Source organism: Schistocerca piceifrons, chromosome 2 (genome assembly GCF_021461385.2).
Source record: "Schistocerca piceifrons isolate TAMUIC-IGC-003096 chromosome 2, iqSchPice1.1, whole genome shotgun sequence".
NCBI classification, from domain to species: Eukaryota; Metazoa; Arthropoda; class Insecta; order Orthoptera; family Acrididae; genus Schistocerca; species Schistocerca piceifrons.
Window position 1 is genome coordinate 746,550,307 of NC_060139.1, and position 12,854 is coordinate 746,563,160.

General features: G+C 43.3%; 1 non-coding gene across 1 annotated transcript; it reads left to right on the plus strand.

Annotated features, from left to right (window-relative positions):
* The first annotated feature begins 2,536 nt into the window (after positions 1-2,536).
* On the plus strand, positions 2,537-2,609 carry Trnav-cac. Its single transcript has one exon. It is a non-coding gene; the product is annotated as a tRNA-Val (tRNA).
* Positions 2,610-12,854: the final 10,245 nt, after the last annotated feature.

Below are 12,854 nucleotides of genomic sequence, written 5' to 3' on the forward strand. Positions count from 1 at the left end.
CTTAACCAGAAAAAATTACTCACACTATGTTTCTGTTTTGGTCAATATATTTCTGTAGTTCATGAAGTTGGGATCTATGTTGAACCCCAAGATTCACTTTTCTAGCTTTCGCCTTGATTCTTCTCTCAAAACTTCAGGGTTTGAGAGGGTGTGTAGTGTTATTACAGTGATTTCATAGTAGAGCCAAACAGAAAAATTCTTGGCAGTATCGGGCCACTTATGGGTACATACACCCATTGGCCTGGATGCGTGCACTGATTCGTTTGGGAAGGGTGTCATCAAGTCGTTGTACCCTCCCCTGAGGCAATCTGGGCCACGACTATTGTAGCTGATTCTTGGTATCCTGGATACTGGTTCTGGGACAGAGTTGAGGTTCGAGCTGGTCTTTCCATCGGCGACGGATCTGGGAATCTTGCTGGCCACTGGTGAACGTCATGACGAAGACAGTTCACATAGACACATGTCATATGTGTACGAGCATTGTCCTCCCGAAAAGGGGCGCCACGATGCTGTTGCACGAGAGGTAACACAAGAGTACGCAGAATGTCCGTGACGTACCGTTGTAACGTCGGAGTTCCCTGAATCAGTGGCATACGCCATGGTTCCCCACACGATGACGCCAGGAGAAATACCACTGTGTCTCTACAAAACATTGGAATGATGGGAATGATGAGGCGTCTACCCACGTCGCGACTGTACCCGCCGACGATGGTAGTGCAGCGCCGCGTTTCATCGCTACACACAATGCGACGTGACTGGTCAGCAGTCTTGATTCCTAGTCACGAAACGCAGTAGCACTACATTCTAGTGTGGCTGTTAGTATTCTCCAGCCAATTTGCGGAATGTCACAGAATGTTGTATCGAGTCTGTTACTTGTTCTCGGATAGCAGGCATCGATATGGAATTCCTTCCTTGCGGTGGTCAGACGTGGTCGACTGGAACCTGATGACGATTACTCTTGTCTTCAGGTTCCCATGCAAGCCATCATCGGGCCGCTGTCACCTTTGAATGCCCCGTAAATCTGGACATGGCACGATTCGACCAGCCAATAAAATGGAGACCCACAATGATACCATTTTCAAACTCTGTCAGGTGCTGATAACGCAATCTCTTAAGAGTACGCGGAGTCACCCTATCCTTCACAGTGATCAGTATCTGACGCTGTTCACGTTCCTTATGTACCCTACCAGATCTTACACCAGTACTAAACAGGAACAATACTAATGCACTCTGGTGGATTTTCTACCTATCACAGAAAATTGCAACTCTACATTATTTACATAGCCGCCGGTGGTGTGCACATGAAGAAATTTACATTGTCACAGGACCGTATCTTCTGCGCGTTTCTCTTTATTTTCCAGGCAGGATAATATCTCAGTTATCAGATGAAGGACCAGTTTCAGGCAAATCGCTATAAAAATGAAGAAATTAAGAAAGTAAATAGGATCCGTAATAAGGACATTGGCATCTGCAGCTGAGAAAGTCATAAAGCTTAGGGCATCCCGAAGCTGAAGAGTGCACACTAAAAAGCGAAACGAATATATTGCCTTGCGTAGCGATGTTACAGGTACCAGTGACGTCACAACCGGAAGCGCAGCAGTGTAAGGACAGTCCCGTCAACCAGAAGACAGTAATTACAGCCTGACAATCGCCAGGGGGTACTAGTCTGTAACATAGTGAAGTCTGAACCACGAGATGCGGCGGAAAGCCCGAAATGTTTTTATTGTGTCAGTGTTTGTACATAATTATATAGGAGATGCAGTCTGAAATTTCATCATTCAGCACTGACGTGCTCAGTAATACCGCGATGGGAATAACTGGTGAGAAATTCAGGTACCGGCGGGACCAGCGGTGACGAGGCATTCCTCGGTTGGCAGCGAGCCACATTCCGATGACACAGTCTGCCGCGGTAAGCCGACGCGGGCGTAACTACGTGCAGGCGTCAGGGCCCTGTGCTTGACGTACAGCTGAGATCTTATCAGGGCCTCTCTCCTCGGTGCGTCAGCTAACGGAAATTTTACAGAAGCGCTACAGCAACTGATTACGTAACCACTCGGAACCTACAACGTAACGGCGTTATGGTTTGCATGAACACTTTACATGACAGATTTACCGCTCATATCTGCTCCTTCTACGGATTCTGAAGTTATCCTGCTTGGTATGTTACTTGTGAAACATGCCTGTTCCGTTTTGGATTTGTCATGATATAAAGTGATTACGTGGAAGTAATCTCATCGAAGCAAATTATATATAATAAGTGTTATTCCTTCTGTACTTCACTGTTGCTAGTCATATGGATATTTTGTTTGCTCATATGAAATAAGAGATTTTGAAACGAATAAGAAACTATTTGTCAGGATGGAGAACAATCTGGTCTCAAGTTGCAGCTCGTTCCCAGACATTAACTCGTAGAGCACATTAAGCTTTTGTTACTGATTTAAAAAGCTGTCAGACAAATACTAGAAGTAGACTGTTACAAGCAGAAACGGAGGTTATTGACAGTTGGTACAACCGGTAGGGACCGAACAAACGCACCGTTTCCGTAGTGTAGTGGTTATCACGTGCGCCTCACACGCGCAAGGTCCCCGGTTCGATCCCGGGCGGAAACATTATTTTAATTTTTTTCCGGCGTTTTTGGTAGTTTTGGTGATCAAGAAATAGTCTAAAAACTGTTCAATGTTTGACTTGGCGTTCTCTGTTATGTGAATTAATTTTTTATTCCTTAATCAAGCCATTAGGATGGTTTCTATGATGTTCCGCAGCATTTCTTTCTTCAAAGAGGAATATGTTAGCAGCGAATGTTAAATGTAAAAAAAATATATTTTGAAAGTATCTGGAGTGTAGCCATAAATTGCAGTGAGACATGGACTATAAACAACACTAACGAAGCAGCTTTGAAAATATGGTGTTGCAGAAGCCTGCTGGAGTTTATATGGATAGATCGGATAAGCAGCGAAGAGCTATAAAATCGAGTCGGGAGGAAAATAACTTTAAGGCACACTTGAGCAAAAGAGGGGGTAGCGTTAAGGATACATTCTGACGAAACCGTGACTAAAGCAAGCTGTATCTTGTGCTTGTTCGCGCTTCTCCTCCCCGTCGGAGGTTCGAGTCCCCCCTCGGGCATGGGTGAGTATGTGTGTTGTCCCTAGCGTAAGTTAGTCTAAGTTAGGTTAAGTAGTGTGTAAGCCTAGGGACCGATGACCTCAGCAGTTCCATAGAACTTACCACAAATTTCCAACTTTTTTCATGTGCTTGTTGAAGGTAGTAGCTATAGAAAGATGAAGAAACATGCATAGGACTAGCGTAGAGAGTTTTATCAAAGCAGTCTTCGGAAGCAGACCCCAACAACAACAACAACAACAACGACGACGACGACGACGACGACAATAGATATAAAATGTTTTACTTAACTTCGAAATTATCATCTACCCCGATTCACCTCCCAGTTTCCAAGTTATTCAGATAAGTCGTAAAGAACCTTCGTCGTATATCATTTGTTCGTTTTAGCGCCCGGTTACGTAAAACATGAAAAACTGACATTCCAATATCTCAAGTAAGAAAACTAATTTTACTATAAAATTTCTTAGCTTAAAGTTCTCGCCTTTAGGATGAGATGTCATGTAAGATCTCTTACCTAATGTCTGACAAATTTATATAATGAACCACAGTTAAATGTTAAAAAAAATCTAACCTGCAGTTGTTCCAGTTACTAATTCTGCTCTCTAAAAACGTTTGTGTCAACAACTGACTATGTAGATTTGTTTAGCTGTTCCTGCTGTACAGTCTGTTGAGTAAGAGCGTGGTCGGTTTGACACACAGAAGGTAAAAGATATCGCCTTAATTCCTTCACAGCCCAGTAAAGCGAGCCTTTGCCCTTCATGCAATGTTCACGAAGCATTAGTTTCTTTGACTTCTTGAGTGATACACAAGAAGAGCCATGAGTGAATCGCATTGTCAAAGCCATCCTCGTTTTTAACCAGATTACAGTGTATTACCCACTTTTATAAAAATGATTTTGATCCCCCCACGTACTGAGACACTGCGGCATGACTCATTTTCAGACCTTTGTGGCGAATACAGATAAACACAGCCTCAGAATACGAAGTTTAAGTTGCACTCATGTGTGTTCTTGCGTATTTCAGTCAAGAATTCAATGTAAACTAATGCTCTATTGGGCTGTGAAAGAACTAAGACGATATCTTTTACTGTCTGTGTGTAATACTGACCACGCTCTTACATACCAGACTGTATGTGGGTGAAAAGACAAATTTAAGAATGCTAATTTGATACTATACGTTTGTTTTACTGATAAAAATGTACGAGGTTTGTTTTTGTTCTGTGCCTATTTCAGAAACTACTATCGAAAGCCTTTTTGGTATCAACGATTCACAAGTTACTACATTTATAACTGTCGTTCAAAGTGGCGTCATTCAGCGTAAATGCAGGCATGGCGTCGTCGCACAAAGCTGTAACGTCTGTTTTTCTTTTTTTTTGTGATCAGTCTTCTGACTGGTATGATGCGGCCTGCCACGAATTCCTCTCCTGCGCCAACCTCTTTATCGCAGAGTAGCAGTTGCAACCTACGTCCTCAGTTATTTGCTAGATGTATTCCGGTCTCTGTCTTTCTCTACAGTTTTTGCCCTCTGCAGCTGCATCTAGTACCATGGAAGCCATTCTCTCAATGTCTTAATTGATGTTCTGTCATCTTGTCCCTTCTTCTTGACAATGTTTTCCATATATTTCTTTCCTCACCGATTCTGTGCAGAACCTCCTGATTCTGCACCTTATCAGGCCACCTAATTTTGAACATCCGTCTGTAGCCTCACACCTCAAATGATTCAATTCTCTTCTGTTCTGCTTTCCCCACAGTCTACTACCATACAATGCAGTACTCTGAACGTTCGTTCTCAGTAATTCCTTCCTCAATCTTAGGCCTATGTTTGACACTAGTAGACTTCTCTTGGCCAGGAATGCCCTTTTCGCCAGTGCTAGTCTGCTTCTGATGTCCCCCTTGTTCCGTACGTCACTGGTTATTTTGCTGCCTAGGTAGCAAAATTAACTAATGTCATCTAATCCGTGATCACCAATCCTGACGTTAAGTTTCTCGTTGTTCTCATTTCTGCTACTCCTCATCACTTTGGTCTTTCTTCGACTTACTCCGAATCCATATTCTCTGTTCATTAGACTGTTCATTCCATTCAGCAGATGTCAGTGAGGACAGTGATGTCACCAGCGAACCTTATCATTGATATCCTTTCACCTATCTGTTAATACAGACAGATAAAACGAATATCACAAAAGACTAATTTGGGATCGCTCAGTCGAATGGGCACGTACAATTCTGGTTTAAAAATTGTTTTGCATGTAACGGGAAAGAAATCACAGCTTTCGGCTCTGTGCGTGGCATGAAAGACTTGAGCAGTATTTGTTTTGGCTGACTCCAGATACACATTGGTGAAGCGAAATTGCAAGTATCTGTCGAAATATCAGAAAAAATGCGCCTGGCGATTCTTAGTAGAGACATACTGTGTACTTACACTATGTGATCAATAGTATCCCCCAAAAACAAACGTTTTTCATATTAGGTGCATTGTGCTGCCACCTAATGCCAGGTACTACATGTCAGCGACCTCAGTAGTCATTAGACATCGTGAGAGAGCAGAATGAGGCTATACGAGGAGCTCACGGACTTCGAACGTGGTTAGGTGATTGGGTGTCACTTGTGTCACACGTCTGTACGCAAGATTTGCACACTCCTAAACATCCCTAGGTCCACTGTTTCCGATGTGATAGTGAACGGACACATACAGCACAAACGAGCCGGCCGGTGTGGCCGAGCGGTTCTAGGCGCTACAGTCTAGAACCGCGCGACCGCTACGGTCGCAGGTTCGAATCCTGCCTCGGTCATGGATGTGTGTGATGTCCTTAGGTTAGTTAGGTTTAAGTAGTTCTAAGTTATAGGGGACTTATGACCTCAGCATTGAGTCCCATAGTGCTCAGAGCCATTTGAACCATTTTTCAACCAGCACAAACGTCTAGAGGCCGACCTCGTCTTTTGACTGACAGAGAAGAGAGGGTCGTAATGTGTAATAGCCAGACATCTATCCAGACGATCACACAGGAATTCCAAACTTCATCGGGATCCACTGCAACTACTATGACAGTTAGACGGGAGGCGTGAAAACTTGGATTCCATGGTCGAGCGGCTGCTCATAAGTCACACGTCACGCCGGTAAATGCCAAACGACGCCTTGCTTGGTGTAAGGACCGTAAAATTGGACGATTGAACAGTGGAAAAACGTTGTGTGGAGTGACGAATCACGGTACACAATATGGCTATCCGATGGCAAGGTGGGTATGGCGAATGCCTGGTGAACGTCACCTGCCAGCGCGTGTAGTGCGAACAGTAAAATTCGGAGGCGGTGGTGTTATGGAGTGGTCGTGTTTTTCATGGAGGTGGCTTGCAGCCCTTGTTGTTTTGTGTGGCACTATCACAGCACAGGCCTACATTGATGTATTAAGCACCTTCTTGCTTCTCACCGTTGAAGAGCAATTCGGGGATGGCGACTGCATCTTTCAACACGATCGAAGGCCTTTTCATAATGCACAGCCTGTGGCGGAGTGGTTACACTACAATAACATCCCTGTAATGGATTGACCTACACAGGGTCATGACATACGTGAATCCTATTGGAACACCTTTGGGATGTTTTGGAACGCCGACTTCGTGCCAGGCCTCACCGACCGACATCTGTAGCTCTCCTCAGTGCAGCACTACGTGAAGAATGGGCTGCCATTCCCCAAGAAATCTTCCAGGACCTTATTGAACGTATGCCTGCAAGAGTGGAGGCTGTCATCAAGACTAAGGGTGGGCCAACACCATATTGAATTCCAGCATTACCGATGGAGAGCGCCACGAACTTGTAAGTCATTTTCACCCAGGTGTCCGAATAATTTTGATGACATCATGTAGGGGCTTCAACTGAAACCCAATATGGCGTCTCGCGACCGTGGATTGAGGAGACGTAGGTTGCGTTCGTTAATCTCATTGGTCTGTGTTCCAAAGTACGTATAGAATACCTGATATGCTAGGTATTGCTCTGCACGTTCGGAAAGACAGCCCAAAGTGCTTTTTCCACGCTATGACGTCAGAAAGTCGGCACGCTCAACGTTGTGGTTCGAATGCTCGGTCCGTGTGCCGACGGCCTGCCATTAAACGTACACCAGCGCCACGCTTTCGCTTGATCCCCGTGTAAAGTGATCGGCGTCGCTGCGGTGGCAGCCTATAATTGGACTTGCAACATAATTAGCGACCGCAGAAAAGGTGCACTCCCTAATTGTCCATTACCGGCAATCTGTTTGCTCGTGATCAAAACGGGATTGTTAATTAGACGCAGCGTCGATAGTGATCGCCGACACTGGTGCAGCCTCCCTGTAGAGAGCAGAGGGCTACGGGCGTGCAGCGCTGCTTGTACAGGCCGTCTGTCTCGCAGCTGCAGCTTCTCGGTTGCTTTATGCTCAACGTAGAAAATGCAGTGGAGGTTTCAGTCTCTCCTCGCCTTTCTGGACCTATCGGGAGGAGAGGTGCTGCTTTATAAACTATACTTCTATATTTTTCATTAGCAGTGTAGTTGGCTACTGTACACTCTGAAATCCTTGGGTGAGTCAGCCGTAACAAGAAGATTCCACCACGAATAAAAAAATACATCAACACGCAAGATCCCCTGAAATATCAAGGAGAATGTAATAATTTCAGTGTCAAAGAAGTCAAATGCTTACATATATAAATACAGCCAAACTGCTGGTTTAATAAGTGACGATTGCAAAATACTGACATCAGTGATTTACAGAAGAGTGGAAAAGCTACCAGGGCGTTCAATAACCAATGCAACACATTTTTGTCTGAAAGCAGTTTGGTTTTATTCAAGACTTCTATACACCCTATTGTTCTCCACTCTTTTGGCTACAAAACTCTATTGTTGAACATAATCTCCGTTCAATGTGACGGCCTTAGGTCACATTACAGTGAGGGCCTGTATGCCCGCATGGTATCACACTACTGGTCGATGTCGCAGCCAACGTCTGCTGCATCAGTAACCTACCCATCACCCACGCACTGCTTCCTACGGAGTGCAATCCTTCATTGGGTCAAACGGATTGAAATCGGAAGGTGCGAGATCCAAGCTTTAAGGTGGACGACGAAGAACAGTCCAATGAAGTTTTGTGAGCTCCCCTCGGGTGCGCAGGCTTCTGTGAGGGCGCATGTTGTCATGGAAGAGGGATGCGTTTGCATTTTTGTTGCGACAGCCACTCTGAAGTCCTTTTTCAGTTTCGTGAAAGTAATACTACACGCTTTAGAGTTGATCGTTGCACCATAAGGGAGGACATCTAACAGAATAACCGCTTCAGAGACCCAGAAGACTATCGCCATCACTTTACTGGCTGATTGTGCGGCTCTGAACTTTTTATTCGGTATAGAGGTGGCTTGGTGCCATTCGACGGATCGCTGTTTTGCTTCCCGTTAGAAGTGATGAACCGATGTTCCGTGACGGTGTTCGACAAAAAACTGTTACTATCCCGCAAAGATTCCCTTCGTTGTGCTTTGCGCTTTTCTGTTAGGCGGCGGCGAACTCAGCAAGCTCAGTTCTTTGAGTACCCAACTGGCGGACAAGTATGTCACCAGTACCAACATAGATGTCCAGTTTTGTACAGTGAGGTGTTTGTGGTCCGTTGATCGCCTCGAATGAGTGTGTCCGCCCGTTCCAACATTCCAGGAGTCGACAGCTGTGCGCGGCCGGCCGGCTTGCGGCAGATATGATATGTTTGCACAACTTTCCTGAGATTAAGACTCGCTATGATTTTGTCCACAGCCAAGTCTCCGTAGACACTCTGCAAGCGCCCATGGATGTCTGCGATACTCTGGTTTTCTACCAAAAGAAACTCAGTGACAGCTCTCTGCATGGAATGCACCTTCCGTTACAGATGCCATATCGAAGGCTACATATTGCACCGCGACCTATCAGTGCTTCATGTAACAACAGCGGCTGAAGCGGGAATATTCCACTATTTCCCACAGCAAATTCTGCATTTTCTTAACCGAAACTGCCCGAGAAAAAAAAAGTGTTGCGTCACTTATTGAACACCCGTCGTAATACAATCAAGCTCGGGGAAGATCAGCTTAGGTTCTGGAGAAACGGAGGGACACAGGAAGCAGTGCTCAAACTACGATATATCTTAGAAGAAATGGAAACCTATCTTTATGGCATATATAGATTTACAGAGAGCTTTTGATAATGTTGACTGCATTACGCTGTTTGAAGTCCTGAAGTTAGCAGGGAGAAAATACCAGGAGCGAAAAGGCTATTCACAATTTGTGCAGTAACCAGATGGCATTTACAAACGTCGAAGGGCATAAATGGGAAACATAGGCTGAGAAGGCAGCGAGACAAGATTATAGCCTGTCACAGGTGTTATTCAGTTTATACATTGAGCAATAAGTGAAGGTAGCCATCAATAAATGTGAAAAGGGAGTTAATGGTTCAAGGAGAAGAAAATAAAAATGTTATGGTTTGTCGTTCTGACGTTCTAGGGATCGGAACGTGGAATGTCAGATCCCTTAATCGGGCAGGTAGGTTAGAAAATTTAAAAAGGGAAATGGATAGGTTAAAGTTAGATATAGTAGAAATTAGCGAAGTTCGGTGGCAGGAGGTATAAGACTTTTGGTCAGGTGAATACAGGGTTATATATACAAAATCAAATAGGGGTAATGCAGGAGTAGGTTTAATAATGAATAAAAAACTAGCAGTACGGGTAAGCTACTACAAACAGCATAGTGAACGCATTATTGTGGCCAAGATAGACACGAAGCCCATGCCTACTACAGTAGTACAAGTTTGTATGCCAACTAGCTCTGCAGATGATGAAGAAATTGATGAAATGTATGATGAGATAAAAGAAATTATTCAGGTAGTGAAGGGAGACGAAAATTTAATAGTCATGGGTGACTGGAATTCGAGAGTAGGAAAAGGGAGAGAAGGAAACATAGTAGGTGAATATGGATTGGGGGTAAGAAATGAAAGAGGAAGCCGTCTGGTAGAAATTTTGCACAGAGCATAACTTAATCATAGGTAACACATGGTTCAAGAATCATAAAAGAAGGTTGTATACATGGAAGAATCCTGGAGATACTAAAAGTATCAGATAGATTATATAATGGTAAGACAGAGATTTAGGAACCAAGTTTTAAATTGTAAGACATTTCCAGGGGCATATGTGGACTCTGACCACAATCTATTGGTTATGAACTGTAGATTAAAACTGAATAAACTGCAAAAACGTGGAAATTTAAGGAGATGGGACCTGGATAAACTGACTAAACCAGAGGTTGTACAGAGTTTCAGGGAGAGCGTAAGGGAACAATTGACAGGAAGGGGGAAAGAAATACAGTAGAAGAAGAATGAGTAGTTATGAGGGATGAAGTAGTGAAGGCAGCAGAGGATCAAGTAGGTAAAAAGATGAGGTCTGGTAGAAATCCTTGAGTAACAGAAGAAATATTGAATTTAATTGATGAAAGGAGAAAACATATAAATGCAGTAAATGAAGCAGGCAAAAAGGAATACAAACGTCTCAAAAATGAGATCGACACGAAGTACAAAATGGCTAAGCAGGGATGGCTAGAGGACAAATGTAAGGATGTAGAGGCTTATCTCACTAGGAGTAAGATAGATACTGCCTACAGGAAAAAGAGATATTTGGAGAAAAGAGACACTTGTATGAATATCAAGAGCTCAGATGGAAACACAAATCTAAGCAAAGAAGGGAAAGCAGAAAGGTGGAAGGAGTATATAGAAGGTCTATACAAGGGCGATGAACTTGAGGACAATATTATGGAAATCGAAGAGGATGTAGATAAAGATGAAATGGGAGATACGATACTGCGTGAAGAGTTTGACAGAGCACTGAAAGACCTAAGTCGAAACAAGGCTCTGGGAGTAGAGACAACATTCCATTAGAACTACTGATAGCCTTGGGAGAGCCAGTCCTGACAAAACTCTACCATCTGGTGAGCAAGATGTATGAGACAGGCGAAATTCCCTCAGACATTAAGAAGAATATAATAATCCCAATCCCAAAGAAAGCAGGTGTTGACAGATGTGAAAATTATCGAACTATCAGATTAATAAGTCACAGCTGCAAAATACTAACGCGAATTCTTTACAGACGAATGGAAAAACTGGTAGAAGCCGGCCTCGGGGAACATCAGTTTGGATTCCGTAGAAATGTTGGAGTACGTGAGGCAGTATTGACCCTACGACTTATCTTAGAAGAAAGATCAAGGAAAGGCTAAGCTACGTTTCTAGCATGTGTAGACTTAGAGAAAGCTTTTAACAATGTTGACTGAAATACTCTTTCAAATTCTATAGGTGGCTGAAGTAAAATACAGGGAGCGAAAGGCTATTTACAATTTGTACAGAAACCAGATGGCAGTTATAAGAGTCGAGGGGCGTGAAAGGGAAGCAGTGGTTGGGAAGGGAGTGAGACAGGGTTGTAGCCTCTCCCCGATGTTATTCAATCTGTATATTTAGCAAGTAGTAAAGGAAACAAAAGAAAAATTTGGAGTAGGTATTAAAATCCATGGAGAAGAAATAAAAACTTTGAGGTTCGCCGATGACGTTGTAATTCTGTCAGAGACAGCAAAGAACTTGGAAGAGCAGTTGAACGGAATGGACAGTGTCTTGAAAGGAGGATATAAGATGAACATCAACAAAAGCAAAACGAGGATAATGGAATGTAGTCGAATTAAGTCGGGTGATGCTGAGGGAATTAGATTAGGAAAGGAGACACTTAAAGTAGTAAAGGAGTTTTGCTATTTGGGGAGCAAAATAACTGATGATGGTCGAAGTAGAGAGGATATAAAATGTAGACTGGCAATGACAAGGAAAGCGTTTCTGAAGAAGAGAAATTTGTTAACATCTAGTATAGATTTAAGTGTCAGGAAGCCGTTTCTGAAAATATTTGTATGGAGTGTTGCTATGCATGGAAGTGAAACATGGACGATAAATAGTTTGGACAAGAAGAGAATAGAAGCTTTTGAAATGTGGTGCTACAGAAGAATGCTGAAGATTAGATGGGAAGATCACATAACTAATGAGGAGGTATGGAATAGAATTGGGTAGAAGAGGAGTTTGTGGCACAACTTGACAAGAAGAAGGGATCGGTTGGTAGGACATGTTCTGAGGCATCAAGGGATCACAAATTCAGCATTGGAGGGCAGCGTGGAGAGTAAAAATCATAGAGGGAGACCAAGAGATGAATACACTAAGCATATTCAGAAGGATGTAGGTTGCAGTAAGTACTGGGAGATGAAGAAGCTTGCACAGGATAGAGTAGCATGGAGAGCTGCATCAAACCAGTCTCAAGACTGAAGACCACAACAACAACATGGTTTGTCGAGGACACTGAAATCCTGTCGAGGATAGCAAACGACTTGGACGCTAAATGGAATGGATAGTGCCTTAAAAAGAGCTTATAAGATGAGCAGCAACAAATTGAAATAATAGTAATCGAATGTAGTCGAATTAAATCAAGTGATGCTGGGAAAATTAGATTAGCTAATGATACGCTAAAAATAGCAAATGAGTACAGACGTTTGAGAAGAAAAATAACTTTTGATGGCCGAAGAAAGAGGATATAAAATGTGTACTGCCTATAGTAGGAGAAGTATTTCTGAAAAAAAGGAATTTGTGAATACCGAATATAAATTTGTGTTTGTAAGTGTAGCAGTGTACGGAACTGAAACATCAACGATAAGCAGTTCAGACAAGAAGAGAACAGAAGCTTTTGAAATGGGGTGC